General features: G+C 37.5%; 1 long non-coding RNA gene across 1 annotated transcript in view; it reads left to right on the top strand.

The window, feature by feature from the left end:
* LOC106699512 overlaps positions 1-24444 on the top strand; it is a 25340-nt gene extending 896 nt beyond the window's left edge. Inside the window, exons 2-4 of the long non-coding RNA XR_002826227.1 lie at positions 6972-7223; positions 20699-20834; positions 23226-24444. This is a non-coding gene — a long non-coding RNA (uncharacterized LOC106699512). The remainder of the gene's footprint in view (positions 1-6971; positions 7224-20698; positions 20835-23225) is intronic.
* Positions 24445-27881: the final 3437 nt, after the last annotated feature.

Genomic DNA, 27881 nt, shown 5'->3' with positions numbered 1-27881 from the left:
TACAGAGAGGAAGGGAGAGGGATAGAGAGTTAGAAACATCGATGAGAGAGAAACATGGATCAGCTGCCTCCTGCACACCCCCTACTGGGGATGTGCCTGCAACCAAGGTACATGCCTTTGACCGGAATCCAACCTGGGACCCTTAGAGTCCGCAGGCCGACACTCTATCCACTGAGCCAAACCAGTCAGGGCAAGTCCTGGATATTTTTTATACTTTGAGCTACCTAGGCAAACAGAAGCTGTATCTGGAAGTAATTCACACTGAAGGTTAGTTTGAATGTAAATTCAGTGCTGATTTTAAATTTAAATGATAATGTTTGTTATAAATCTTTATAACCCAGAGTCATTTAATTGAAGTAACATTGCACACTGGAGCACTGATGTTTTCAAAATGTGTTAAGGATAAGAAAATTCAGTGGAAAAGCTGAATATGTGTGTTCCACCAACATGGATTTTGTCATGCGCAGAATTCAAGAAAACAAATAACTAGTGAATTCCTACCCTATAATTAGAAGTTCTCTCGCTAACATGGGTGTATAGACAAATATTTTGTACTTTTTGGAATAAATTCCATGATAGCTCTCATGATAAAGGCTATTAAATTGTCTACCATTATATGTCTTCAAGTCTCCCAGCTACAACTGATTGTCTCTGATGATTAAATGACAATGGAGCTTCTCTGCAGAATACTCTTAAAAGAAGGGTGTGATCACAGTGACCTACTGAGAAAGATGCAAAACAAACAGGAAATAACCACAACGTGTAATTTCAGGTTTTTAAAAAAAATTATTTGTTTAATGTCTAAGGCAGTGGTTCTCAACTTTTTTTTGGCCATGCCCCACCTAAGCATCTCTAAAATCCTGATCTCCGCCCCCCCCCCGTGACATATAATTCTTATTATTCAAAAAGTGAACTCCTCTTCACATGGAGGAAGCTTAAAAGGGCATTAACTTGGTCTAAACAAGCTTCCAAAGAACATGGTATCCATGAAAGAGAAAATTAAAAGAAGAAAGGACAGTTGAAGTATTGAGGAAGAAATCACTAATAGTTAAAAAAATAATAATATGAAGTGATATGAAAAAATAGCAAATAAAGTTTTAAAACATAATAGAGAACTGAAATGCATAAATATGTCAAAGTATATACTTATATACTGTATATGAGGCCCCTAGAACCATAGAAATGCAAAAAAATTCACTGTTAATAACTCATTCTCAAATTGCTCCCCTTAAAAATCAAATTGCCCTTCTGTGGGGCATGTGCCCCATGTTGGGAACCACTGGTCTAAGGCCTATCTTCCTCTCTAGGCAATAAGCTCTCTGAAATCAAAAACCATATTTGTTTTCTATGTGTACCCAGCACGTGGTAGTACATGGCACATTGTATGTCCTCTGTGACTATTTGTCAAATGCAAGACCTGACTCTAAGCTACTCTGAATGTATGTTCCATAAGTTTAAAAACAGGCTAATACTTCTTGATTAAAAATGTGGATTGAGTTGTTACTGCTTCTAATTTACACTGGGTCCCTTCTAAGAATTCTTAATTTGGTATCATGCTCATTCCAGGGTTAAGGTTCAGGGAGTAGACCAAACATGGGTTTCAGTGCAAAAACATGTTTAAAAGTAGTCGTGACACACTTTGCTAAGATGAACAATTATCCTTAATTATAATGGTTAGGTAGTCTGTTTGCTGGCCTAAATTTTTCATTTGAAATTAGCATGTTTTTCCATCCAGTTTACCTGTTTGGTGGTTGTACTTCCAGTTGTTCTAGATAGAAGATACATAATTTATCAGAGGAGTAAGGAAGTTCATCCAGGAGTTGGTTATAGCTCTAAATGCAGATTGGCAACCTAATTGGCAATATAAGGTAGCTCTAACTGTAGTTTGGAGATTTCAAAAATTCAATTTGCTGAACTAAGAAGGTAGTAGTAGTAGTAGTATTCAGTCATCGATACCATTTTAACATGGACTATTTAACAAATGCTCCTTGTATATATGAAACATAATTATAACCAAACACTATAAAACCTATACAGGCATACCTCAGCAATATTGTGGACTTGGTTACAGACCACTGTAATAAAGCAATTATCACAATAAAGCAAGTAAATTTTTCTTTTTTGCTGGTGGAGGGTCTTGTCTTTAATTTGTAAAAAACGCAACACCTGTGAAGCGAAATAAAGTGAAACATGGATAAAAGGAGGTTTGCCTGTATATGAGACCTGCTTTCAAATAGATGTTCATATCCTGAGTTGTTACTACTTTGGTATAAGAAAAGTCTAAAGTATTATGAAGATAACTAGAAGCCCAATGTGCAAGAGTTGGCCTTCCTGCCCTAACCGGTTTGGTTCAGTGGATAGACATTGGCCTGAGGACTGAAAGGTCCCAGGTTCGATTCCGGTCAAGGGCATGTACCTGGGTTGTGGGCACATCCCCAGTAGGGGGTGTGCAGGAGGCAGCTGATCGATGTTTCTCTCTCATCGATGTTTCTAACTCTCCTTCTCCCTTCCGCTCTGTAAAAAATCAATAAAATATATATATTTTTAAAAAGAGTTGGCCTTCCTTCCCCCAGCTGCCAGCACCCGGGCTGGCTTCCCTGGGGGCCCAGCTTCATCAGGAAGGAGGTCTGGAATGATGTCCGGAAAACATCCAGTTATTACCCTTTTATTATTATAGATTGCTTTCAGTGTGTCACGAAATTCTCTTAGAGTCACTTTTCTGAATAAAGAAACTTTCTGTGTTCTGTAGGAGAGATTTGTGAGAGCAAGATTTGTGAAGTTTTACACTGGATTTTAGTTGAACAAATGTAACTTCAAAAAATTATGATTGATAATTATTTCACTTAAGCAGTTTGAAGCACTCTCATGATATGTACATTAAGTTGAAGATTATGAAATTCCTCTCTATCTGGACTATGAATCTTACAGTTTCTGTCACTGTTTGGGGGATTATATATGATTTCTTGAGTAAAACTCTAGAATTATTTGCTGAAACAAAAAGCAATTTTATATGTTGCTAACTCTTACTAAAATGTAATTGTGTTTTTTATAGTTGGACTGGTTCTTTTTTTAGATAAAAACATTGGGCCTTTGGTAATATAGTATACCTTAATTTTCTTAGGAAAATATAGTCGATCAGTTATTGGGGACTTCATTTATTTTCTTCATTGTCAAAAATTTCTGGCTTACAACTTGAGGAGCCTGGGAAAAATTACTTTATTTTGAGTGAAGTACCTGAATGGTAAGAGACGATGATTTAAAAGTCTAGCTGTTGATATTAATGTCATTGAAATAGATGAACCACTTAGTTTTTCTTTGACTTAGTTTTTTTAAGCTTAGCCTTGACTAATTAATTGGAGAAAAACTTATAATTTATGTGTACAAATTATTGGTTGATATCTGTTTTTATTGCTACTAGGCAAACAAGCATAGATTTTCAAAAGCTTTTTTTCACTTGCTTTTTATTTGGGCATAAAATATTGGAAAATTAAAGGATATACTATTCATTTTTAATTCTTAAAATATAAATACCATAGAAGGAGCAACTTAAGAAGCCAAATAGTCAAGGAGACTGATCACATGACCTAGAGCAGTGTTTCTCAAACAGAGAATCTCTTAGAACTAGATGTTTGTAAGTGTTCCTTAAAAAAATTTCCTTGGTCTAACAATTTGGGGAACTCTGAGACATTAGTGTTAAGTAGAACACAATTTGAAAACAAAATCAGTGAGCCTAGAAAGGTCACTACTGCTCCTCAATTAAAAAATGTTGTGTTACCTCAGAGAGAAGGTGGGGGGCGTGGTAAGAGATCAACGAAAGGACTTGTATTAGTATACATGCATATTAGCATAACCAATAGACATGGACACTGGGGCAGTGGGGGCTTGTCCTGGTGGGGGGGGGGGCGGGAGTGGCAGTGGAGGCGGGGGGCCAATTAGGGAAAAAGGAGACATATGTAAGTCTTTAAACAATAAAAAAAAATCAAGTGCTGGACACAGAATTGGTCATGGTCCCTGCTCAGTAGGTTTCGAGATCTATGATGCAAGCCTGATTTTCTTTCTGCTCAGACTCTATATCAGAGCACACACTTGACAGGAACTTGTTTGCTATTGCTAAGATCTGCTCTGTGCCCTGATGTCTACTGAAAGAAAGTCCACAGTCTTTTGAAAAACCAGGGCCTGGGGCATGCTGGAAGGGTAGGCACAATAACATATACTTTTATCAAATAAAGGAGAGTTCAAGAATGGAATTCTAATAATGACTTATCTTTTTTGAGTTTACTACTTAAGAAAGCTTGTCAGGAATATTTGGAGAGCCAACTTTACTTCTGAATGTGTGTACGCCTAGCACAGGGCCTGGAATATAAGTATGTGTTGGATGAAAAAACAAATAAAAATATATATTTGAAATGAAGCATTCTGTGTCAACAATAAAAAAAATGTTGTGTTAATAGCATCAACCAGGTATAGTGACTTACAGATGGGTGGTATTGCAAAAGTTTCCTTACAGATTAGTTCTTTGAAATATGTTCGTAAGAACATGGTCATGACCAAGGGTAGATATTCAGGTTAGCCCACAAAGGCTTATTTAATTGTAAGTACTTATATGAACATCCTAGAACCTAGTCACAAAAATATGGCAATATTCCCACGAGGAAAATATTTAGATTTACAACTTTTGTCAGCAGGAGTACACCCCATGTCTTTGTTATTTGTATTCCTGCTATTATATAACAGATAACCAGGAATTGTGTTGGTGATGAAGTTACCAAGATTACATTGTTCCTTGCACCTAGAATTCCAGGGATCAAACATTTTACAAAGTCATACCTGACCTGATGTCATGGGAGCCTGGCCTAGCCCTCACCAGTCAGGCTCCCATGGTTTCCAGTAGCCACATTGGTAGAGGAACGTTAGAATTCTAGTGACTGGGAAATAAGGAACTGGGGAGTAGAAGGGTTATAAATCCCAAATATTCTCTTGCCCCAATATTCTCACTTCAGGCAAACTCCTTACCCCTATCTTTAAAAACAGAAATACCCTCAGTTAGCCCCAACCCCCCTGGTAGCATCTCGTATAACTATAGTACACTGTCACAACCAGGAAATTGATATTGATGCAATCCATAGAGCTTATTTAGAGGGGAGGGAGGACATTAGAATGTAAAGGAAGTATCAGGGGTTGCCTATATACTGGAACCTCTGATAACCCTATGCTTTATGAGAAAGAGTTTTATGACAGTAATAATAATTATTACCACATATTGAGTACCTACCATATTCTCAGTCTAGGTGTTTTATCTGTGTGAATTATTCTGTTATTATTGTTATTTGTATTTCTACTATTATAAACAGATAACAAGTATGGAGCAATTATGTGGTAGAAAGTCTTCTAAGCAATTGATATATATTAACTCATTGAATCCTCACAAGTATATTATTACTCACTTCACAGATGAGAAATTCAAAACAGATTTGGTAATTTTCCCAGGATCACAGTAAATACAAGAGCTGACATTTGAACTGGGTCTGACACCAGAGCCAGCACTGCTGATTACTATGTAGGTACATAAATTTCAGTGTTCATGGTAACCTTTCAAGATAGGTATGATCACGTCCATTTCCTAAATGAGGAACCTGAGCTGCAGAGAGGCTAAGCAACTTGCTCAAGACCCTACACAATGAACAAGTGCTAGAGCCCCAGTTTGATTCCAGGCCTGACTAACTGCAGAACCCTCACCCTTTTTAGTTGACCATTGCTATGGACTGAATGTTTGTGTACCCTCTCCCCCCAAAATCATATGTTGAAACATCATCCCCAATGTGAGGGTGTTTGGAGTAGGGCACCACATCAGCCATCACCTTGAACTTGAACTTCTTAGCCTGTAGAATGTGAGAAAGAAATTTCTGTTTTTAAGCCATCCAGTCTATGGTATTTTGTTATAGGAGCCTGAACAGACAGAACAATTATACTGCCTGACTGGCTTGTAACAGATCTGTGCTGGACCTCTGTGATATTGTGATTTATATAAAGAAATATATATTTAGTCTTCTTCTTCCCATAGTTTCTGCACAGCATCTAAAACTTTTATAATTTCCTAAGTGATAAGAGTTACGGGGTGGGGGATGGGGCGGTGGTGGGGTGGGGGGGGGCACAATAACATATAGTTTATATATGTTCCTTTTCAGCTTCTGAAATAGCTTCAGAATGAATATTTGGGTGTCCTTTGTTATTCATAGCAAACCCCTCTCAATGACATCTGAATGTATGTTAATTTAATGACTTTTGGAAAGTCCCTAAGATTAGGGGGCTGGTTATCAGGGGAAGTAACTATGTGATTAGAAGGTTGGAACTTGCAGTCTTACCCCCCTCTGACCTCTGGGAAGGGAGAGGGACTGGAGGTTGAATGGCCAGTGCTTTAATCAATCATGTGTCCATAATAAAGTCTCCTTTAAAAACCCAAAAAGAACAAGTTCAGGGAGCTTCCTCTTGTTGAATGTGTGGAAGTGCTGAGAGGGTGGTGAGCCCCAGGAGGACATGGAAAGGCAGTTTTTTGCACCTTACCCCATACCTGGTCCTACGCATCTCTTCCATCTGGCTGTTCCTGAGTTAGATCCTTTTATAATAAACTGGTAATCCAATCAGTAAGCCTTTTGGAAATTCTGGGAGGTGCTCTAGCAAATTAATTAAACCCCAGGAGGGGTTATATGAACCTCCAATGTATACCTGGTCAGTCAGAAGCACAGGTGACAACCTGAACTTGTGATTGGTGTGTGAAGTGAGGTGGGGAGTCTTTAACCTGTGGGATCCGTCACTATCTCCCAGTAGTATAAAAGCTGAGTTAAATTATAAGACACCTAATGTGTCGCAGAATTGTTTGGTGTGGCGGAAGAAACTACGAATTTGGTGATCAGAAGTGAGGGTAGTGCTGTGAGTACAAAGAAAACAAGAATGTTTTTGTTTTTTTTTAACAGGCTGTAAAGAGATGCAGTTGGGAAATGCCTAAGGCAGTAGTTCTCAACTTTAGCGTGTGCTTTAGAACCACCTGCAAGACTTACAACCCAAATTGGTGGACTCCATCTCCAGTTTCTGATTAGTAACTCTGGGAGATCACCTGAAGATTTGAATTTCTAACAAGTGCTCACTGATGGTACTGGTTCCTGGAATATACTTTGAGAACCACTAGATCTGGTGTAACATCTCATGTAAGGTGGTTTCAGCCTCAGGTAAGGACAGAGTTAAATTAGGCATAATTAGGCATCACAGTAATAGGTGATGATATTTCATGCAAAATTTCAGAGTAGTGCAAATGTAAAATAATGGTTATATAGTGCTTACTCAAAAAATGGACCAAACAATTAATGTTTCAAGGACAGAATTTACAGGCCAGTAATATCCAATTCCATTTTACTGTCTGAACAGATTTTTGCAACATTTTCCTGGGTTCTTTCTGCCTCTAGTTTTTTCAAATAGCATTTTTCTCAATGATATTCTTCTAAAAGACGGGCTCCATTGAGTCTGTGAAGTCTATTCTGAGTTCTTCATTGTTAGCTTCAATCTCATATCCTCTGCCACTGCCTTCTCTAGCTCCTGAGGGTTCAGGCCTGTCCCAGTTCTTGAGTCAATTCCCAAAGAGACAGAACCTGTCTCCGTTAATGGTTCTAGATCAGCTCCCGAATTCCAGCCCATTTGCCAGGCATTCTGGTTTCCCCCTACCTGCCGCCTCCTCAGGGCCATGCCTTCACAGGTCCAAGCGTGGAGTCACTTGTCACATCTGGACTGATCTCCTGGAACCATCTCTGATACCAACAAACAAAACAGAAATGCAGAGTTAATGTCTCTGTTTTTAGTCACCCTGTTCAGGGGAATTACTTCACAATGAAAATAATGGGAGAAAACCTGTTAATTCTTCATTCTTTCTCATTTCTATTAGTTGTGCTACTCGGTTTCTTGAGCTGAAAACTTTGGGTTTGCTATTTTTTGGATTCTTCATCCTTTTCTTCTAAGTTCCATGTTCAGTCAATGGCAAATTGTATTGAGGTAATAGGATATCTTCATAGTGTCTCATTTGCCGCCTCTCCATTCTCCCTGTCATCATCCTCTGCCCTGTGCAAGACTTCTAAGAATTGTTTCAATTTCCTCATGTCTCAGAGTTGGAGAAGAGCACAAATGTTATCTAGTTCAACTATCTCTTTTGTGTTTGAACTCTCACTTCTACGTTCTCATTAAGTACAACACATTCATTACAGGGGAAGCCAGTATTTCTTGAATCATAGCCCATTCACTCTTCAGAGGATATCATTTAGAAAGTTCTTTATGTCAAACACATGTGTGCATGCGTATAATATCTTTTTAAAGAGAAAGTCATTGTAATATTTAAGGTAGAAGCAATTAAGTATCTATGGAGATAACAAAAGGCAAATACATTAAAAGAGCTCTCTTTTTTTGGATTTGTGGAAATAATAGATTCCTACCTTCAGTAATATCTTATACCTGGATTTGGGGTCCTTTTTGAAATTTGAGAATAGTAGTGCTAGTCCGATTGCTGAAAGTTAAATCTCACGAATATGAGTGATTTTAATAATTTTAATGAAGACGGAACTGATGGCCTAAGACAGATGTCTGCCTTGGATAATCACATACAAGGAGGACTCTGATATATTTATTAATTGTTTTTCCCCATTACTGAACATAGAGTATATGTAACATATGGTACCATGTGTACTCATAGAATTCTGGGAAATGAATTAAAAACAGTGCAAAATTGAACACATTTAAGGCACAGAATGTCTTGAAATGCACAGTATACCTCATAGGATTTATCAGTTTCTATTTATATTTCTGTCACTATGTTATACAAAACCCCGAAGTCTCTTGGAGAACTTCTCAAATAGTTTCAACAAATTCTCCAGATGCCTAAGAAGTCAAAGGTCTGTAATTCCTGGTGTGTCCTTTAGACTTAGTCACCACTGATGATCTTACGATGGACTTCAAAAAATCTTTCACAACAAATCTTTTAATGTTCTTCTCACCCCTGCCCCACTCCGTTGGATCTTGGAAACCCTTGTCCTCTCACCTATGTGCATATCCCATCGCTCATTAGGCCCTGTTAAAAGTTGTCCTCATTACTAATAAGAATCAGTGCCTAATAAGTGTTAGACCATCTTATTTAGAGCCTATTATATATTAGGATGTCATGTTCTCTTGCCTTTTGGCTACAGCCCTAAGATCTGCCTAATCAAACCCTGATCTTCTGCATGGCAGAACATAAGCTACCATGCTGATCCCAAATTAGACTTCCCAGGTTTTTAATTCTACTTATAAATAGAAGCATCAGAGAAAACATTCAACTTGGAGCCAGATCAAGTCAACTTATGACTAGTAATACTATTATTTGGATAGTGAAGGGTATCATAAGCCATTTAGAGCAGTAGAAAAATATCTGTTGATACCTCGGTGGCCTGGAAGAGCTATTTAATTTTTAGAGATAGGAAATTTCTGTTTGTAATTTTTATTTTTATTTTTTTCTTATACTTCTACTTGCCACATAAAAAGGAGGGAAAAATTACCCATCCTTTATCTGTCTTGATAGACACTATTGTAAAACCTCTTTAAAAGTAATTAAAATTTGCCACAGAAATCTCTTTTGAGAGCTGCACATCTCTGTCTCCTCACTGAATCTCTGTCAGTCCTCTTGGAGGCACTCTCGTGGCATGCAAAGTGATCCAAAGGGGACACCGGAAACTCTCCAATCTCAGCATTATGAATATGCTAGCTTCCTTTAGGAATAACTTAAACATGCTTTGGATTGCATTTATCACAAAGTATTTCACTTATTATAATTCCCCAAATAACGAAGAGGTGTGTGTATGTATGGGGGAGGGGGAGATAGACAACATGTATATTTCCAACCACTCACCCATATACTACCATTGAGTATGGTTTATATCCTAACATTTACCTTGCACTGTAATGTACAAGGTATGGCAAAAGTAGGTTTACAGTTTTCATATGAAAATAATACAATAATTAATAATACAAGAATATAACTATTTCATATACTCACAATTATAAACCTACTTTTGCCCCACCCTATATAGGGTAGTGTAGCATACACCTAAGTGTATAGTGTAGTATATAGCCAGGGCCAGCAATATGGACAATGCACCTATATAGTTGAACAGGGCCCTACACTTAAAAGGCTTAATACTCTGCTGTCATTATTTTGAAATTCTTAATTTTTTAATGAGGGGCTCTACATTTTCAGCTTGCACTGGGCCTTGCATGAATAATAGTCTGCCATGAATAATGCAATGCATATTTTTCTAACTACCTACCAACAATTTTTTACATGTTATTTCAATCTTTTAAAAAATGCCTACATCATATTTCTATTTTAAATATAAATAAGTAATATAAATATACATAGGACCATACAATACATACTATTCTGCAACCTGATTTTCATTTAATATATAGGGATATTGCTCTCTGTCATTTGTCTCATACTTTGTGATGGCTGAAGAATATTCTCTTTTATAGATAAACCATAACTTATTTAATCTTCTGATGGACACATAATGTCTCCCATTCTTTGCTGTGACAGAGTTAATGTCCTTGAATATAGATCTTTGTTCACTCAACTCACTATTTCTTTTTTAAAAAAATATATTTTATTGATTTTTTTATAGAGAGGAAGGGAGAGGAATAGAGAGTTAGAAACATCAATGAGAGAGAAACATTGATCAGCTGCCTCCTGCACACCCCGTATTGGGGATGTGCCTGCAACCCAGGTACATGCCCTTGACCGGAATCGAAGCTGGGACCTTTCAATCCACAGGCCGATGCTCTATCCACTGAGCCAAACCGGTTAGGGCAGCTCACTATTTCTTTAGGATAAATTTCTAGAAGTAGAATTGCTAAGTCAAAGGGTACAGACATTTAAAATGTGATACTACCTGATTCGCTCCTCAAAAAGATTATAGTAGATTATACCAACCGAAATCCCACCAACAGGTTACAAATCCCATGGTTGCCCCGCATGCCAACTGAGCATAATAACTCAACTTCATCTTTGCCAGTCTGAGAGTGCCTGCTATTTTTAAATGGCCTAGCCTGAGTTATTAGCTCTCTAGTATTTCATAGATTCTGCTAATATGGAATGGCAGTATAGTGAATAAAAAATCAGTGCACCTATCAGAGTACTTTCTAGGGAGTGCCTTCCTAACCAAATATTTGAGGCACTCTAAGCCCCCAACTTTTCTTTTAAAATCAGGTTTTTGCTTTCCACACAATGCTGTAAGTGTTCAAAAAGACCTTCAGGGACATTAATCTTATTGTCTTTCTGCTCTTAACACCCAACTTTTAAAAAACGTTTTTATTTTGAAACAATTTTAGACTTTCACTAACGTTGTAAGAAAATAGTAGAAAGAATTCCCATATACTCCTCTCCCAGAGTCCCCAAATGTTAACATTTGCCACATTTGCTTTCACATCTTCTCTTTCTCTGCAGGCATGATGCCTCTTTACCCAAATATCTTAAGTTCATCCCTTATCAGGAAAATTAATACAAAAATTATCTTACCGACATTATTTAAATTTCATCAATTTTCCCAATAATTTCCTTTATAGAAAAGAAGAATTTTTTTTTCTGGTTTAGGATTCAAACAAGTACCACACATTACTAGTACATTTAGTTGTAATGAGTTTTTCTGACACACATTTTTCTTTTTTCTTTTTTTCTAGATAAATCCTAGGTTGATGTAGAAAGATACCTTTTGGCAACCCAAATTCCAAATATCTTGTTGGTTAGCTTTTTTTTTTTTGTATTCATATGTTTTAAAGGAAAGTTGCTTAAAAAGGAATAAAATGATTCAACAAGTTAAGGGAGTGACACGCTCTTACTGTAGGTAATAGACATTTGCAGCAGTTAAATCATAAGCTATAAAAAAGGAAAATTTCAAAAACCTTTGAAAATGCCTTGGAATTTTAAGAAAAAATTTTCCAGTGCCTTTGTAAAAAGATTGTTTGCCACGTTTACTAATGGTACCAGGTGTTGAGAAGTCCTATTTGATTATATACAAATCAAGTTCTGAGAGATCCTAGGGAGGGGAAAAAATGAAACAGATGTAATGAGAATTGACTCAACACCAGGGACAAGGGCATTTGTGTTCTTTGTAGGATGAAAGAGAACAGTTTTCCTTTCTCTTGGGTCTTTTATTAATAACCAAAATAGTGTGAGGTATGTTGACTGGATAAATTAAATCTTTAACTATGGTTAGCACTTGAATAGACTTCCTGAGGCACTAAAGATTTTGGACAGTTGTGATCAGTTGACCTGAGAGCTTCTACAGTTTAAAGGTGAGTTCATAAAGAAGATGCAGATGGATATTTTACTTATTAAATAGACATTCAAAAAGTGATCACTGAGTGTCAAACAATGTTTTAACCACTTTGAATGAAAACTCATTATCAAATAACATTTTCTATGTCATGAATGGGGAACAAGGCACAGAGAGGTGAAGCAAGTTGTCTAAGGTCACACAGCTTAGGTGGCTAGGAAACTGAGGATCTCAAAGGAAGGCCTACAGGGGCCAGAGTGGTTTAATCCCACAAAATCTCAAATCTAACCCAGCAGTTTTACTTTGAGGCGGGACCCCCATACTGAGGAGAAATGGTTGGGAGCACAATCAAAATTCAGCAGGACAGGGGCAGTGAAGAAGGAAAGAGAGGGTCTGGACTAATGTAGTAGAGGGTCAACAAGTCAGAAAAGCTCTGAAAGCAAGCTGCCATATTTGTTATGTTTTTATTAAATTTATTGGGGTATCATTGGTCAATATGAATATACAGGTTTCAGGTGTAGGTTTCTATGTTACAAGATCTGTATATTGCTTCACCACCCAAAGTCAAATTTTCTCCTGTCACCATAAGCTGCTATGTTTTTAACCAACGAAGTTATAAACACTTTCTGTTTCTAGCTTCCTTTTTAAAGTTCGGGAAAACTAAATTCACGTAAAAACGAGCAACAGAAAAATACCAAGGTCTGGTACCATAAACAGTTTTTATAAGGAACAGGAATAAGGGGTAAAATAGCAATAAAAGCATACCAGAAAGATGTACTCCAAAAGCAGATCTGAAGCACTATATTACTTCAAAATGAGATAAAATACCTTAAAATTATATAAGAAATGAAAGAACGGGAGAGATCAACCAAAGGACTTGTATGCATGCATATAAGCATAATCAATGGACACAGACACTAGGGCAGTGATGGCGAACCTATGACACGTGTGTCAGAGGTGACACGCGAACTCATTTTTTTGGTTGATTTTTCTTTGTTAAATGGCATTTAAATATATAAAATAAATATCACAAATATAAGTCTTTGTTTTACTATGGTTGCAAATATCAAAAATTTCTATATGTGACACGGCACCAAAGTTAGGGTTTTTCAAAATGCTGACACGCCGAGCTCAAAAGGTTCACCATCACTGCACTAGGGGGATGAGGGCACGAGTGGGGGGTGGGGGTGGGGGGTAATGGGGGGAAATAAAGACACATATGTAATACCTTAATCAATAAAGAAAAAATAAATAAAAGTAAAACCCTAAAAAAAAAGAAATGAAAGAGCAAAATAAATTAGAATTCAAAAAGGAAGTGACTGAACTCAAGAAAGAATTAGAAAATAAAGTAGCAGAGTTTCGGTTCACAGTCTAGAGAGCCTGCCTCCAGGGCACCAGTGCAGAGGACCACACCACAGGCCGCCCTCCAGGTTTAATAAAGGTCCTAAATTTCCTTACTCTTAAAAATGGCTTTAAAATATTTTAAAATAATAAATGTCATTGAGTGGTTTTAGTAAAGATGATTATTTTAAATAAAACATGAACATTTTCTTTCATATGTTGTGGCTGCTTCAGTAGAGAATTATAATTTAAATCTCAGGTCCTGTAATTTCAATCCAAAAACTGTGGTGTCTTGCTACATTGAATGTGATTTTTGTGAAAAGCAAATGAAAATTTTTTTAGAAGCCAAAGCCATAAAAGTGAATTTAATAAGTGACAGCATATGTCACAATATACTAGTATTATGGAGACATTATACTTATGTAGAAACTCACCCAAAATTTATGAGTACAATCTTTTGTAATGTCACATTGAATTATTATATATTGGAATTTTGCCATCATAAAGGTGTGAGGAATGTGTTTAAGAAAGGGTGCTGTTGGCAGAAGAATTGAGTGGTAAACTTAGTCATTTTCAGGGTGGGAGAGCATGTATAATTTTAAAACGTGTATTGAATATGACTATTGTTTTCCTAATACAACTCAAGAAAATTAAGCTTGATAAAATCCATTCAGTTGGTGTTCTACTGTGAGAAGGCACTATAATGGAATAGGATAAAATCTAATATCTAGTGACATAGACCTCATTGTGTGTGTGTGTGTGTGTGTGTGTGTGTGTGTGTGTGTACACTGGAGGTGAATAAGTGCAGACTACATGTATTCAAATCATTTTGGTAGATTTACCAAACTAGTACATAGGCCAACCCCATTCCACCCTTGTTGACAAGCACTAATATACACTATTAAGGCTAGTTAAAGAGATATTTGAATATTTGGACTATGTACAGAGGCTGTGTATTCTAGCATAGGTCATCCCAGAAAAGTTCCCTACCCCTGAAATTTTTTTGCACAAAAACATTGTTACATGAATGTTGAAAAGTCTTAAAGGCCAAAGGCTGGCTTGGCTTTATCAGCAAGTTGTTTTGAAGTTCTCCATAACTGCTTCCATTTCTGTGAACCAGCTTAGAGTCGAAGGGGAAAGAAGCATTGTTTAAAATCAGATTTGGATGAAAATGGAAGTCCCAGGTTCTGATTTGGACCTCTCCAAAAACAAGTTTGGACCTGGACTTTGGAGCCCTACGTGGGCCTTCCCCACGAAGAATGAAAATGGAAGTGACTTAGATCTCTTTGCCCGCTATTCGTTAATACGTTAATTTACTAGTGCAGCTGAGCCACAGATGAGCACAGATGACATTAGCCAATTTATCTGGGGTTCACTTCCCGGGTGACTATGGACCCTGGGCCCCAGGTGAATTCTGCCTGCTTTGTTTCCTAGCACCTTAACCTCAATGTCTTACACAGCCAGTTCTTTCTTACCCAGTTACTGAATCCTTTCATGACTTGTTCAGATTCTTGGCCTTTTTTTTTTGGTTTGTTTTAAATGCATTTTCACTGCCCATGACACATTCGTTGGAGCTTGGAGGTTAAGAAATAAGAAACAATTTAACTCAGCACATTTTATTTCTTCTGAACAAGTTGAACAAAAAGTTGTTGAGGTGGGATAAAAACATTTGATTAAAAAGAGATTTGAATTTTGAAGAGTCCGGTTTATTTTTGGTACTATGACTCTGGGAATACTGAGAATTAACTTGTTCCTCCTGACTATACAGAGATTCAGCTTTGTTTTTACATAATATAAAAGAGAATTTTATAGTAAGAATATTAGTAAGTTTCAAGAAACTTTGGGGAAAGCACTGACTATTTTTAAGGAAGATACAAAAAACTACTTATATAGTTTTGAAAAAAAATATGATTTTTATTTTATTTTATTTTATTTTATTTTATTTTAAAGTCCTCACCCAAGGATATTTTTCCATTGATTTTTTTAAGAGAAAGTGGAAGAGAGAGGGAAAGACAGAGAGAAATATTGATTGGTTGTGCCCGGACCAAGGCCTGGGCTGAGGAGGAGCCTGCAACCGAGGTAAGGTACATAGGTGCCCTTGACCGCAATCAAACCCTGGACCCTTTGGTTCGCAGTTTGACACTCTATCCACTGAGCCAAACTGGCTAGGGCTATAGTTGTTTTTAATGTAGCTAACTTTATTTTTTAAAATTTTGACTTGTAGTTACTGTAAGATAATACATGCATGTGGTATAGTACATAAAGGAAATAAAACAGTAGGAGGTTATCCAGTAAAAATCAAATGTTCCTCCCAAGATCTGCTCCCCAATCTTCAAATTTCCCTCTAAAAAAGACATGTACAACAGTTTCTGAAGCTGATGAGCAGGTGGTGAATTAATCCTTTTGCAACTCAATCTTTGTCTTTAAAGACTTAAAAACCCCCCAACATGTTGGGCTGTAAACTTTAGCACTGCTGGAAAGAGCCACATAGCATCGGTTTCCCAAGAGTCATCAGTGGTGTTGCTATGTAAAGTGGATAGAATCCAAGGTTTATAAATGATTGCACAATAAAAATTGGAATGCCCTGTTGTGGATCACTGAGTAGGTACTGCTCAGGTTACAATTTAACCACGCTAAGGAAAACAAACTATGGAAACAAATGCTAATAAGTGAGACATTCATCAGAGATTTGCAACAATTTTGTTTTAATTTATAGGTTATGGACTATTCCTCCTTCCTCAGTGTTAATAATTTGAATGACTGTTTAAAGTAATTATTATCTTTGATAGAATAGTAATTTCAAAGAGATAGATGTATTCAAGATAAATTTATTTTATTTTTTAATAAACCTAATTGTAAATATTTATCTTTGTATTTATTCACTGCTATTTGATTTTTTTTAATGTAAGAGATTCTTTGTCTTTTTCTGGTCAATACCCACTTGTCTTTGACATATGAATACTACATTTCTAAAATTACGGTGAATATAGTCTTCCTTTACAGTTATTTGCATTAAGCTACTATTCTAAAGAGAATAAGTACTTTTTAAAACAAGTTATTTATATTCTAGATTATTTCTTGCTTGTATTTTCGTAGCTCAGAGCCCAATATTTCATTAGTGTGATCTGACTCATTTTCTTCTTACACTTGTCTATATTGAATTTACCTTCATATTACTGCGTCTTTAGAATCATTATTGATATTAACTGCATTTCACAGTCCACACAATAAACTCATTTCTTTATTCAGCAAACATTCATTGAATATCCACTATGGTTCAAAGCTGGATAAGACAGAGTGCTGTTTCTAGCAGCCTCACAATATTTGAATTGAGAGGTCAACCAACATGGAAAAGCGAAACACACTTGAACAAATCAATTTTATGAAATGTTAATACAGAAGATATGTTCACAATTGGGCACCACTTTGACAATTAAACATAATAATAATGTTGGCAAAATAAATTGCATTCTTGCTTAGAAAACCAGTTTCCTGCTATCCTCAAGTAATTGGACAAGAGCTCAGAGAGGTTCTGTTGTATGCAGAAGAGAAATATTTGGTTATTCATGATATTAATTTCTGTCCCACAAACTCTGAAAAAGTTGTTTGGTCCTATTTCCAAAAGTTTTACTTTTTGGTAACTATTGCATCAGCAAATGTAAGTTTAGTCACCTGCAGGGTGCTTGGTTTGCCTAGTTCTAACATGCTAGAGTTGATTATGAGATACTGTCCAACTAAGATAGTGTCCTTAGCAGTCCCATTCAGAAATAAATTGTAGAAAAAGTCCAAAGGTTGCTCCTTAACATGGTGGTGTGCTTCTGTAGCATACATATTTATTTCCTAACTCTTAAGACAATTCTATATCGAAAAACAAAAATCATGTGTTTCAATTGTTACCTAATCACTAAAACAGAAGATACGTTCACAATTGGGCACCACTTTGGCGATGAAACATCTGATTCTCAGATGTAAGTCCACATGCTGCTTGCCAATGATGTTGGTACTGTTACTACTGGTGATTTCCATTGGCCATTCTTTACTTGATCCCAGTGTCATGACATCTTACTCTCTAGAAAATTATTTCTTTTGAAAAACTGATAAATTTTGTTATTTTTCCTCTCTTCCAGATTATTTGAAAAATATAAACTAAAATAGTCCTAATACAGATTGGTTTTTACTGTGACATCTCCTCCTAGTTTTTATCCCTAAGCCAGTTCCCTATTGTGTGGGGCAGAGTCTAAGGTGGGCCCATAATCTCTGCCTTCTGGTATTTATGTCCTCATGCAATCCCCCTTCCTGAGTGTGGGTGGGACCTGTGACTTGTTTCCAAGCAGAAGAACACAGCAAGATGAGAGGATGTACTTGGTTAATGGATGTGATTACTTACTAAGACTGTAACATTTGTCTTGCTGAGAGACCTTCTCTTGTTGGCTTTACAGAAGCAAACTGCTGTGCTGTGAGCTTCCCTAGGAGAGGACCATGCCCAGGGCAGCCTCCAGCCAACAGCTAGCAAGAAATGGCAGATCTCAGTCTGACAGTGAGCAGATCCTTCCCAGTTGAGTCTCAGATAAAAATCCAGCTCTGGCAAACATTTTAATTACAGTCTTGCAGAGGACTCAGCCAAGCTGTACTACAGCACCTACTCACATAAACTGAGAGAATAAATGTCTGCTGTTTTAAGTCACTAAGTTCATAGGAGATTGTTATGCAGCAAGAGATAGCAAATACATCGATCCTTGACTAACATGCCTTTCTGACACATTCTTTCTCCATCCATTTATTAGTATCTTTCAGCATGGAATTTGGTCAAGGCTTTTTGAGAAAATAGATATTATACTTCCTCTTTCTACATGTAATTACTTACCTGCCAAAAAAAAAAATAGCTAAGCAAGTATGACTTTTTGCCTTAAGAATCTGCATAATTGTTTCTTCTGTCCCCAGAGAGCACATATATGTACATATTGAGTAATTCCTTTTATAATTGATTCTGTCTGTTTCTGTCTTAAGAAAACAAGGCGGTAGCTACTCCTTCCTTGATAAAATCTCTCTCACCAATAGGATAGCTCCTATTCTAGCACAGTGTAATGTAACACAGTGTCATTTGTTAAGCATGTACACTCTAAAGATTTCTCTGGAAAATGGTGTGTGAATGCTTGGTTCCACACCATGTGTATTTTTTCAGCAGTATGTCTGAATTGGAATGTACCTGGTCCTAAAAATGGACATATGTGTAGGGCAAGCTCTAGGTTAGTGCCATCCCATAGAAATATAATGTGAACCACAAATTTAATTTTAAATTTTTTAGAAGCTATGTTTAAAAAGTAAAAGAAGCAGGTGTAATTGATTTTAACAATATATTTTTACTCAAAATCAAGATATTCAAAATAGTATAATTTTAACATGGAATCAATGTAATCCAATTAATGAGATATTTTCTATTTTTAAAAAATGGAATCTTCAAAATTTCACATATTTTTGCATTCACAGAAAATCTCAATTTAGATTAGCCACGTTTCACATGCTCAGTAACCATAGGTGCCTGTTGGCTAGTGTGTTGGACAGTTCAGCTTTAGAGAGTTACATGAGCATGTTAAACTACAGACACAAAATAATCCACATAACATTCAGCTTGATATGGCCTAATCCTTCTGGATTGAAAATGCATATTATATATAAATGTAAATATAATAAGACCTAAGATGTGCGTCAGAGAAGGGAGCCATGGTAGGTACTATGATTTAATAAATGTGCAATGGGCCCTGGCTAGTGTGGCTCAGTTGGTTGAGGGTCGTTCCAAAAGGTTGCCCGTTGATTCCTGGTAAGGTTGCAGGCTCAAGCCCCAGTAGGGGGCTACAGGAGGCAGCCAATCGATGTTTTTCTCTCCCTCTCCCTGTAGAAATCATTAAAAATACTTTTAAAAAATTAAGTGTACAGTGTATCCTTGGCATGTACAGATTTTACATTTGTAGTATTACCTGCCCAAGAATGATTCTTTTTTTTAAATAGCTGTCCTTACTGTCTGCAATGTGTTATGACATTTCCTCTTTTTTTTCTTTTTCTAAAAATATATTTTATTGATTTTTTACAGAGAAGATGGGAGAGGGATAGAGAGTTAGAAACAATGAGAGAGACTCATCGATCAGCTGCCTCCTGCACACTCCCTACTGTCGATGTGCCCGCAACCAAGGTACATGCCCTTGACCGGAATTGAACCTGGGACCCTTGAGTCCGAAGGCTGACGCTCTATCCACTGAGCAAAACCAGTTAGGGCCGTGGTTGGCAAACTGTGGCTCGTGAGCTACATGCGGCTTTTTGGCCCCTTGAGTATGGCTCTTCCTAAGCCTTAGGAGTACCCTAATTAAGTTAATAACAATGTACCTACCTATATAGTTTAAGTTTAAAATATTTGGCTCTCAAAAGAAATTTCAATCGTTGTACTGTTGATATTTGGCTCTGTTGACTAATGAGTTTGCCGACCACTGGCTAGGGCAAGAATGATTCTTGTAAATTTGCTGTGGTGTGAATTCAAATCACCCTGACTATAGGAGCAATTCCTTGGCTGCTGGTATGTAAACTTGTCTGACCTCCCTGTATCTGTATTTCTTTATTTATCTCATAAGCATTAATGTTCACTAAAATCCTGAAGGAGTCACTTAATTTATACCATGTATATTTGTGGCATTTTGTGGGAGAAATCACATGCTTAGTGGAATACACAGACAAGGTCATGCCCATACTAAGATTGAATCTTTCCCCAGTGTCAGATTTTGATGGAGCTGAGGGGCTTATAAGACTAGATTGTGGTCTCCTGTCTGATTCCATTTAAACAAAATCTCCATGAAATGTTATGCCCCATTTATTGAAAATTTTCATTGTACCACATAGCAATTTTTCCTTTCTTTTCCAGATACTGCTATGCTATCTTAATTTTATTTGTTAATATTGCTTAGTGAGCCAAAGAGAAAATTCTTTCTCTTAATTTAATAAATTATTCCTTTCAAAAACTTTCTATTTTAAAGTTCTCTGAAGGAGAAATGAAGGACCTTCACCTGAAGATATTTAAGTATGTTTCTCAAGGATTATCTGACTTACGGCTCCACTTCTTTCTCCTTGATGTAGAAGAGCCACATTATGAATATCTCTTACATTTTACTAGTAAGTATGTGGATATTTGTTATATTTAAAGTATGTTTTAAATATTTCATAATTTTTTAAAAATTGAGGAAAGGTCATACAACTTGTTCTCTGATTTTTTTCCATCCATACAAGGTTCCTCAACCCATGGCACTACTGACTTTTGGGGCCAGATGATTCTTTGTTGTTGAGAGCTGTTGTGTACACTGTGGGATCCTTGGCCCCTACCCACTAGATGCCAGTATATCCTGTTCTGTCATTTCTATTCTAACAGTCATTACCTATTTTGGGTCCTCATCACCTCTCACCTAGACTCTACATCAGTCCCTGAGCGGGCCCATGTATCCTAATTTGTTAATACACCCTCCACATTACCATAGAAAGAATATTCTCTATAATTTATTCAGCCTCTAGTGTGCCATGCAAGTCTTGAGTGCTTTCTTTTGTTAACTCTTGTCTGACATGATGAAACAAAGAAACAGAGAAGTGAAATGTCACTGCCAGTGAGTACAAGACAAGATTCAAATTCAGGTCTGCTTAACTTCAAAGCCTGTGATCTTTCTGTTATCACACTGCCTAACCTTGACATCTTCCTGAAACACGAGTGGAACTTGTTCCTTCCTTATCACACACTTTCAGTGGTTTCCCAGCGCATTCTGCAGGTGGATGACCTGTTCGTCGCTTTCTTCATCCTGCTCCCATTAGCATTTTCATCCGCACCACATTCTTATCTTGCTCATTTCTCCAAACTGCCATGTGTATACATGTTTTCATGCCTTTGCCATGCTGCTTCCTCATCCTGAAGTACACTTTCTATCTCTCTTTCCTAATGCTAATCACCTTTCAAAACCTAGCTCAAATGTGTGTGTGTGTGTGTGTGTGTGTGTGTGTGTTTATTCAGGGAAAGCTTTCTTGATATGCCCAAGATAACTTGTTTCTTCTACTTCACTCCCACAGCTCAATGCTTACTACATATCTGCCCTCAAATATCTGGAAGGTAGGGGCCACTCCTTATTTACACGCTCCCCCACTATAAAAAATTGAGGCAATTACAAGCTTCCTCTTTTTAGCTCTGGATTTCTTAGAACATATCACAGAGGGGTTTTTAGAAAACACACACACTACTATTCAATAAAAATTGATTGAATACATGGATAAATGAATAAGTAAATAAATAAAATATTGATGATGTATTTTTTTTTACATTGTATAAAGTTTGGAAAATACAGGGGGGAAAGAGTAATTCCTATTCCCACCACATAGATTTTGGAAAATATCTCTCTGGTTAGCTGATGCTGAGATATGGCTTAGAAAATCACCAATAGGTGTTATTTGGTCTAGAGTGGACCTAATGGGCAAGAGGCAACAGTTGCACAGATTCCTGTTCTCTCAGAGAAGTGTACTCGTTTCAGGTGAGGCTACACATTCCAAGGACTGGATAGTTATTTTTATGTATGGGTATAAATTCAAAAGATACAGAAGGGTATGGAGTGAAAGCTAAATCTCCTCCATTCTTTTGTTCAGCCACCTAACTCCCCATCCTAGAGGCAACCATTGTTACGAATTGATTTTACATATTTTAAAAGATAATTATTCCAAATAATACTTATTTGAAAAATAATTTTTTTTTGGTTAACCCTCACCTGAGGATATTTTTCCATTGATTTTTAGGGAGAGTAGAAGAGAGAGGAAAAGACAGAGAGAAACATTGATGTGAGAGAAACACATCGATTGGTTGCCTTCTGCACGAGCCCTGACCAGGGCCGGGGCCAGGGAGGAGCCTGCAACCAAGGTGCGTGCCCTTGACTAGAATAGAACCAGGACCCTTTGGTCTGCAGGCCGGTGCTTTAGCCACTGAGCCAAACTGGCTAGGATGAAAAATTAATTTTTATACATTACTCTTATACCGTATACAAAAGCTGCTATTAAAAATCCAATATCTAAAAAATCACACTCATTTAGCTAGAATTGCCAGTAAATTGACTTTGTGAACCAGCAATTCTTTTTAAATAGAGATGAATGAATAGTCTTGAGATTGCAGTACACATGCCGTATTTGTCGATTGTGGTGGTTTTTGCTTCTTAGTGGCTCACAGTAAGGCTTCTGGAGAAAAAAAGGGTTTAGGAAAGGCTTCAAGGAGGAGGTGAGCGTCTGGCTGGGCTTTGAATATTGGAAAAAATTTCTTCTTTTAAAAAAGATCTTAATTGTTGAAAGTATTTCATATGTCGCCTTTTCCCCCTCATTGACCCCTTCTAGCCCATCACTGCCTCCCACTCCAGGCCTTCACCACCCTATTTTCTGTGTCCATGGGTTATGCATACATGCATACAAGTTCTTTGTTTGATCTCTTTCCCACCCACCCACGAGACAGCTGGTTTTCCACTAATATTTGTTTTTTTCTTTCTACCACAGAGGCTGTAACTCTGTCATGCCTGTCCAGGTATGAGCCTCAGTGCCAGCCTTCTTTGCCGCTGAGTGTTTCATGTGGTTAAGCTCCTGCTAATAGAATGCAGCAGAAGTAATACTTGCCCTCTGCACTGTGCTTTCAAGAGAATGGGTGTTGTGCTCCTCTCCTTCTCATGGGCCAGGGTGCTGGCTTTAGAAGCCAGATGCTGGAGATGACAGAAAGTCTGTCTGGCTGAGTCTCTGAATGACTTCATGGAGCAGAGCCTCTACCCCTCCAGGCTGGGACACCCCTCTGAACCATTTTCTTAGCAAAAATAGGCTCCTCTTGTGCTTGAGTGATTATTGCTTAAGGTCTATGTATTAAAACAAGTAAGCCTATTCTAACTAAGTAGTTATGTTCCTCAAAATTTAAATACTTAATTATTTCTCTAGAGTCTAGTCTTAATGGTATTTATTTCTGTATTTGTGTGTTAATATAGTAACTTTTTATTCTGTAAAATATCAAATATATAAAAATAGAGGAAATCACATAATGAAGCCTTATGTACCCATCACTAAATTTCAATATTTATGTTATAAAGCCATTCCTATCTTCTATGTGTATGTGCCATTTCCTATAAATTTATGGCCATTCTTATGTCATTGGCACCCTCTTTCTCCTGTGCTCCCTCCTGGATAATTTTAAAGCAAAGCTCAGAATCTCAAACATCACATCATTTCATTGTGTCCATTAAAAATGCCATGTAAGAAAACTCCTTCACTTTCCCTGGAACTGAGTGCTTTTTATGAAACCCTGGCTGTGAAAAGGCCACTTCCCATGGCTTGACAACACATGATGAAGACAGTGTGAGCTGTAAGGTTTAGCTTGCCTGCCAGTGTGAGGAGCACAAACTGTCCCCAGAATGTCCCAGAATCTACCTTCACCCCATGCAAGCTGGAAGTTTTGAGCTTATAAAGGGGCCTGGCTGTGCCAGGCAGGCTGAAAGTATGGAGTGACAGGCATTGGGTCAAGAACTGCCATCAGATAACTTAGGTTGTAAAAGTCTAAACTTTGCTATGTTACTTACTTGGTGTATGTCCTTCAGCCATTTACTTAATTATTCAGATCCGCATGTTTTCTTATTTATAAGATAGAAATGAGCCCTGACTGGGTAGCTCAGTTGGTTGGAGTGTCATCTCATACACCAAGGTTTCAGGTTCAATCCCTGGTCAGGGCACATACAAAAATCAGCCAATGATACATCAATAAGTGGAACAACAAATTGATCTCTCTCTCTCTCTCTCTCTCTCTCTCTCTCTCTCTCTCTCTCCCCCTTCTCTCTCAAATCAATAAAAACAATTTTTAAAAAATCTGTTTTAAAAAGGAATGATACCTATTCTATCACTGGATTGATATGATAAAATCAGCTAAGTTTTTTAAAATTATCCACTTTATATATGATAATCAATTTGTAATGTGGAAGCAAAAATAAGCTACGTTTTAAATTCTTATTTAATGTTTTCCTCTGCAGTGGCATTTGTAGTCATTTAAGCTATAGGAATCGATTAAAATCAGTGTCATTGGTGGGAGAAATTATTTTTTCTAAGTAGATTTTGGATATGAATCAGCACCACCATCCATGAAAGGGAAAATGACGCTGCAGTTTGTATATTTCTAAACACCTCTTGTCTGAGAATATTGGACAGCACAGTGTGAGCTCCTGCAGGGAAAAGAGCAAATAGAATCTTAACTGAATTTTCCCCTCAGCTCGGCTTCTCTGTGTCCTCACCAATATCCAGGTTTCGACCCAGACAGTTCTGGGTAATCTGGGATGTGGAGATTTCCAGATCGTAATGACTTCCCTCATACAGCAAAATGCCTCTTTCTGCACAACCGACCTCAGTTCCAACTGGGCCACAGTGCTGAGTGTTGACGGGACAAGGCCAAGCAGGTTGCTTGGCTCTGGGCTCCAGCCTTGTGGTGCCTGCTTGGCAGCCTCTGAGCCCTCACTTGGGCTTCCTTAGCCTTCACCCTCTTACTGACTTGCCTCTTACTCTCTCTTACCTCTTTATTTTCTCTCTTCCTTTACAGTATTTTAGTAACACCATTGTAAAGCTAAAGAAAGTATACAATAGCTCATGTGAAAAATAAGCAATATATTTTTCTCCTCTTCTGCTGAATCTGTATGCAATGTTCCTCCTTCCTCCTTCCTGGTTTCTGTTTTTTAATTACATTATAGGTACCTGGTAAGTTAGAACCTTTTTTTTAACTTTTAAATCTAGTTAGTTAAACTAACCCCAGACTTTATTTGGATTTCACTAGTTTTTTTTTTTTTCTATGAATGTCCTTTTACTGTTTCAGGGTCCCATCCAGGACACCACATTACACTTAGTCATCATGTCTCCTTGGTCCTTGCCTGATCTGCGACAATTTGTTAGGCTTTCTTTGTTTTTCCATGACCGTGACAGTTTTGAGGAGTACTAGTTTTCATGACAGTCAGGTATTTTGTACAGTGCATCTCAATTTGATTTTTTTCCTCGGATTAGAGTGGTGTTGTGGGTTTTGGGGAGGATGGCCCCAGAAGGGAAGTATCATTCTCATCAAATTACATCAAGAGTATCTGCTAGCAATATGACTTATTATTGGTTATGTTAACCTTGATCATTTAGTGTAGGCAGTGTTTGCCAGCTTTTTTCACTATAAAGTCACTTTCCCCCTTTTCCTGTAGTCTGTTCTTTAGAAGCAAATGACTAAATTCAGCCCACAATCATCATGGGAGAAAGAGGGATTAAACTCCATCTCCTGTAAAGGGAGTATCTATGAAAATTATTTGGAATTCTAATAGAAGGAAGATTTGTTTTTTCTCCCTTGTTCATGTTTTCAATCATTTATTTATCTCACATGGACTTCTGGACATGAAGAGATGATGAGGCCAATACAGGAAGTTTTGTAAATGCCCAAGCTTGGGCTCCAAGAGTGGAGTTTCTCATGCGGTTGGTCTGAAATGGGGCTGAAGCATGTGTGCTCTTTTTAAATTTCTCCAAACTCTACCATCCTGCCCAAGTTGAGAGCCACTACTTTGTTTTTTCTTTTTAAATTTCAAGTTCATAGGACAGATTTGATCCTACTCAGCTGATGGCATGTTATCATCATTGGTCCATGCAATGTCCTTCTCTAATTTTGTTAATTCTGTTTTGTCTTCCATTTACACTGCCCCCAAAGATTACCCTATATGTATTAAATGTTTTCATTTAATACATATTGCCCATGGCCCTAGCAGTGTGGTGCCCGACTGTTTTGTCTGGTGTGCAATACCTTACCCTAATATATTAAATGAGTATGTTCTCTTTGTATGTGCTTTTGTAAAATGTTTTGTTGTTTTCTGTACATGCATGTCTCAATTATTAAAACAGCACTTTGTAACATAGCCCATTGTGTGTGTGTGTGTGTGTGTGTTTAACTTTGAAAACATTAACAGACTTCATTTTTTAGAGCACTTTTAGGTTACAGAAAAACTGAGTGGAAAAATACAGAAAGAGCCTATATACTCCTCTTCTCCCTACCCCGGTTTCTCCTTTTATTATCATCCTGCATTAGTGATTAACTTTTCAACTTTAGCTGTCTTAGAAATGAAGAAGAGGACAGTGCTTGTGGTAAGAGAACCTTTTGACTCCCAATAAATAACTTTCTTATGAATGGAAATAAAAGAGATGTCTTGGGATATGGAGATGGATACCATGAGACTCCAAGCTCTTTAAGCAAAAAGAGCTGGATCATTGAAAAATTCCTTTCCCTTCTGACTTGACTCATCTTCAGAGAAAAAAGAATGTAGGTCATTACAAATATCATAGCAAGATTTCAAGTTTTGTGATTTCAGACTTGTGAGAACTAGTTTCAAAGTAAGTTCTCAGTTCCATTTTTTTGGAATTAAATTAAAAAAGAAAACTGCATCCAGGAGGAAGGGTCAGCTTCTGAAGGGAGGTGGTTGAGGTTCTTCTGATGGTGACTGTCATGGGGGGGAGGGTGGCGCAGGACACTGAGATCGCCACAGGAAAAAGCCGTTTCTGTCTCTCCCAGGGAGGCTGCGGGGAAGCAAGCCCCTTCTCCGTTTCTGGGGAGTGCCGTAAACCTCTCGGAGAGGCATTTTTGGCAGCTATCTGTCAACTTTTCACAGGCGTCTACCTTCAGATCCAAGGAAATTCTATTTAGGTTGGACCCAATCTGGAAGTTATTTCTTCCCCAGAGGAACTGAACTGGCTGTAAATCTTACTGAAAACCTCAATATAGGCAGAGCACAGAGACTGCTGGTCAGAGACAGACACAAAGCTTCCAGTGTGGAAAAAGTGTTGCTCCCCAGCAGTAAGAAACTGGCGGTAGGTTCCGTGTATTCAAGGGAAGCTAAGCCCCCGTGGCCATTGTTCAGAGAGATGTCAGGGTAAAATCCGAACGTTGAGCAATTCCAATGCAGATTTGAAGGATCCTTCTAACTGATTTGTTAAGGCAAACTGATATGTGGTAAGAACAAAGTGTGGTATCTGGAGGAGGATCAGTGACGTCTAGATCATATGAAAAGTGAAATTCAGTTGAGAACCAACACTTCCTGAGTGTTGCCTAAAAATTTCCACTTCCTTAGTGGAGACATTGAAAGATGACACCAGAATGCATCAGCTCAGTATTTGTTC

Source organism: Myotis lucifugus, unplaced genomic scaffold (genome assembly GCF_000147115.1).
Source record: "Myotis lucifugus unplaced genomic scaffold, Myoluc2.0 scaffold_423, whole genome shotgun sequence".
Classification (NCBI taxonomy): Eukaryota; Metazoa; Chordata; class Mammalia; order Chiroptera; family Vespertilionidae; genus Myotis; species Myotis lucifugus.
The sequence above is the reverse complement of the archived record's forward strand: the minus strand, read 5'-3'. Positions and strand labels throughout refer to the sequence as shown.